Raw genomic sequence first — 4,446 nt, 5'->3', positions numbered from 1 at the left:
ATACAGAGAATTGCACTATGTGTTTAGTATCTAAGGTTCCTTTTATGTGTTCTGTGATTGTAGATTTAGAAACCAGGAGATTTGAAGAAGAAAGGTTAGAAGTGAATGGCCCATAAAGACCAAAGACTCATCATAGAATCAACTTACAACCTGTGAGAAGCGCTTTAGTTAGTGTAAAAAGTGATTTTAAAATGGGAAGGAAGGAATAATGAAATGTTACTGCTTAATGGGTATAGAGTTTATGTTTAGGATGACAAAAAATTTTGGAAATAGAAGTAGTGGTTACAGAGCATAGTGAAGCATAGTGAATATAATTAATTCCATGTAATTGTATGTTTTAAAATGCTCAAAATGGAAATTCTTATGTTCTATATGTTTTACTACAATAAAAAAATTAAAGAGTGATTTAAAGATGAGACACAAACACATATCGACATAATTTTGTTAGTAAGACTTGTCCTCTTGAATTTATACCAAATAAATAATTCTGAGATCAGTGTTTTAGCTTAAAATGTTGTAGCCACCAATATAATAAACTTTTATGAATTGACCTTTCTAGGTACATTTGATTTTTTGGGTGCACAGAATATATTCAAAAACCCAAAAGAATATAAATGAAAAGAGTTGCAGACTGCATTTCAAAATGAAGTATTTGTCTTTAATTTCGTTTATCCTTTGCCACTATCCTCATAGCATTCATTATTTAAAGGACCCAGAAAAAATAAATAAATAAAAACCAAAACTGCTTATACAACTTAGCAGTAAACTTTTTTTGTTTGTTTGTTTTCACTTGCTATAGCTTTAAGCAATACATATTTAATCAGAAACAGAGGCTAATTCTTTTTCAGATTTGTGTTGTGATCTTTTGACTTCCCAAAGAGGCATAAATAAAACCACCAAACCACATAAAATTCTTTATTTGCTTCGAGGTTATCAATTATTATTTTTATGAGTGGTATGCATTCAGAAGAATGAAAATGTTAAAAAGCAACTTTATCTCATGTTTCTTAACTGAGTGTGAATTTTTGGTTGTTCTACAGAACAATAAATCTCTAGAGACTGAGTTTATGCATTTTAAAGGCAAAAATTAGACATCTAAGTCAAGCTGAATAGTAGAAAGATCAAGTAGTCGAAGACTTGGGAGTATTATTCTAGAGCAATCTTTGACTTCCTGAATACCTGTGAGTTGAGTCTTTAGCTAATATTTGACCATGAAACTACAGTCTGAATACATGGTATTTAAGATTAAAGAAGTACAGAATGTGCCTTTGATTTGCTTCTAAAACACTGATGAAGCAGGAGGCTCTACCTATATCCAATCTGAGTGTGTAAATGAAGGAATGGATATTATTTTGTGCCTCTTCTATGTTGTTTGTATAGGTATAATAAATTTTGGCCATTTCTACTCTTCCTCTGGTTGAAGAGGTTGAAAAATTATTAATCCCATTTCCCAGACCTCCTTGAAGCTGGGGGTTAGGGGCAGTGAGAATCCACCAGTTAGACTGATTCCCATGAAATTTGGAAGATGGATGTGAAAGATAAGCCATTCTTCTGCAGCTTTTAGCTACTGCTGCTGGCCAGCAAGATCATGGAAATAAGAGGTCTTCTTAACTCAGTGTTCCACTGTCCATTCTCTGGCTCCCAGGGTGTCAAGAAGCAAGGCAGAGGTGGTGGCCTCTTGATCTGCCCTTCCACTTTCACAATCACAACTCTCAATATCCATTCTCCAGCTTCCTGGATGTGGATAGGACACTGGATTCATGTCAGCAAAGCTTCCTCTTCCTTTCAGCACAGCTCCAGTGGTGGCTTTAGTGGGTCAGTTTTAATTGCTCTTGAAGTAATTCCAGGAGGCCCAGCCAAGAAGCTGTTTCTTGAGCCTTTCCAATAATTTTGTATGCAACAAATTTCCTATTTTAAATCTGTCCCTGTTTAAAACACTTAGTGTGGTTTCTGTGTGTTCTACACTGAATCAAATTTCTCCTAATAAATAAGGCAAGCAAATAAAGACATGAATGCTTAAAGCACAAAGCTCTATTTCAATTTTAATAGTGATTGATATTATCAATTCGAGGTTATACCTCCACTTCCACCTTCATTAGTGGCAGAACTGATAGGTCCAAATCCCAACTTACAAATCAGATAGAGAAATTTTTTACAGTTAAATTTGTGTTTTCATTTCATAACACTCTGAACTGTTAAGAACAACTTATATTTGACTATGTAGGATATAAATCACCGATGTTCTTGAAATAGTCTTAAAAAGCAGATATAAAATTTTGAGTTCCAGATATACTGTGGTGAGAGAAGATTGTAACTATTTAAAAAAAGAATAGAATAATATCAATGAATTTAATAATAACAACAGTGCATTTTTTCCCCCCTTCCTGTCTGGAGGGACAAAGGGTTTCTGAAGTCTGGGTAAGCAGACAGTTCTGTAGACATAAGTTCTCTACGGAAAACCCCTTGGAGCTCATTCAAAGCAAGTGCTGTCTGAGCATGGTTAAGGTGATGGCTTGAACGACAGCCAGCCATGGAACATAGCACTGGCTTGGATACTAAGAACCCAGACTGACATAGGAAGGTCTCATGAGGATCACTGGACCTGCAATGAAGAGAATATACTCTGTCTCCTGGTTTGGTTTCCATGGGAATTTGTGTTTACGGGGGAAGCCTGAGATTGTGTCTTCCTGGCCGAAATATCTATCACTTCAATCAGTTCAGCTGTTCACAGAGTTCAGCTGACAGGACTTTTGTCTTCATGGCTGACATGAAGTGCTGATAGGATTGGCCAGGTAAAAAGTCATAGACTCAGAGTAGTTTTTGCAGGCCAACGTTTGTCAAATTTGGCTTATAGATGGTTGCTGGGATCATCCATGTCTGGAAGGGGAAGATTTGGTTTTAGCAATAGTTGGCATGAGCTATGAGAACTGAGTGAACTAGATAGACTGTGGATGAATTTGAATTTTTCTTAATCCAAATTTCTTGTAATTAGTTAATGATATGCTTGTCATCTTTCTTGACCCCTGCAAGAGCAGGCAGACAATTCACCAAATTGTTATGGGTGTCTTCCTCATGTTTATGCTATTAGAGTTGAAGTGAAGAAAGGATATACAATTTTTAGATTTTCATTCTCAAGGTAGTGGTTTATAATGCATTTCCAGGGCATTAGGGCATTTCAAATCAATTCAGTCCAATTTACAAACGTTCAAATATGTACACCAAATATGTGTAGCTTATAGTGCCAGACACAGGATGTAAACTTTAGGACAACAGGTGTCTCATTCCCTAAGAAGCTCATGAGCTAGAGTGGTGGTTCTTGATCATGGTTATGTGGTAGGATCACCTGGGAAGTTCGTAAAAAATACACCTGCCTGGAATTCCCTGTAGACCATTCAATAAGTAATAGAGTTAAGAACGATGTTTAGTGGAATAGATATATATTAGCATAGAATGTGATGAATGCACAATGTATGGCTAAAATTAGACTGGTGTAGAGCTTTTTAGCACACAAACTTTTTTTAAAAACTATATTTTATAATCACTTTGTGTCTATGAGGCTAAGTTCTCCTTAGCATTCGCTGTCATAACAGTTTGTACGTAGCCTTTCCTGATACAAATAATCCCACTTTATATGACATATTATGCTTTGTCTTCTTTGGTAGTGTGGAAACTCGGTGGGAGTAAAGATCATGTTGCTCTATCCTAATACAGTGCCAGGCACATAATACGTAGTCAACAAGGGATTTTTAATTGAATGCATAAATGACTTTGCAGAAAAGTAAATTATTGTGCTCATGTCAGTCATTCGTTATTCCTATTGAGGTTATTACTTATGTTCTGAGGTCATGGATCTTTTCCGAACAATGCTATCAAAAGCATAAGTAGCAGACGTGATATGAGTGCTAGAACTCAGAACTACCTAGAATTACTTTTGTACATTATGCTAGTCATGGATCTTTTCCGAACAATGCTATCAAAAGCATAAGTAGCAGACGTGATATGAGTGCTGGAACTCAGAACTACCTAGAATTACTTTTGTACATTATGCTTCAGGCAGGCTGGCCTCTCTCCTGCAGTGAGGAAACTAAGAAAGTTTTGTGCCTGGGGTTTTATTCTTGGCTATTCAGGCTCTACTTAAGAATTTTTAATTATTCCTTTATATTTTTCCCAATACCATAGTAGAAGATATAATCTCAATTATATGCCAAGTGAAAATGTCTTCTTAATTAAATTTTAATTGGTCCATTATCAAACTGCTGTCCTTATTCTTTTGGCATCATTCTAAAATTTGATTTGTATTAAAAACTCAGCATTTCTTATTCATTGGTTACTAGGAGACAGCATTTTGTAAGCTATGTGCCTCTTTACAGTTAATGGTAAAAATCTAGCTAACTCAGAAGCAGAAAATAATTAGCCAATTTATGCATTATCCTTCTGTTTAGACTT

The sequence above is a fragment of the Galeopterus variegatus genome, unplaced genomic scaffold (genome assembly GCF_000696425.1).
Source record: "Galeopterus variegatus unplaced genomic scaffold, G_variegatus-3.0.2 Scaffold4734, whole genome shotgun sequence".
NCBI lineage: Eukaryota > Metazoa > Chordata > Mammalia > Dermoptera > Cynocephalidae > Galeopterus > Galeopterus variegatus.
The sequence above is the reverse complement of the archived record's forward strand: the minus strand, read 5'-3'. Positions refer to the sequence as shown.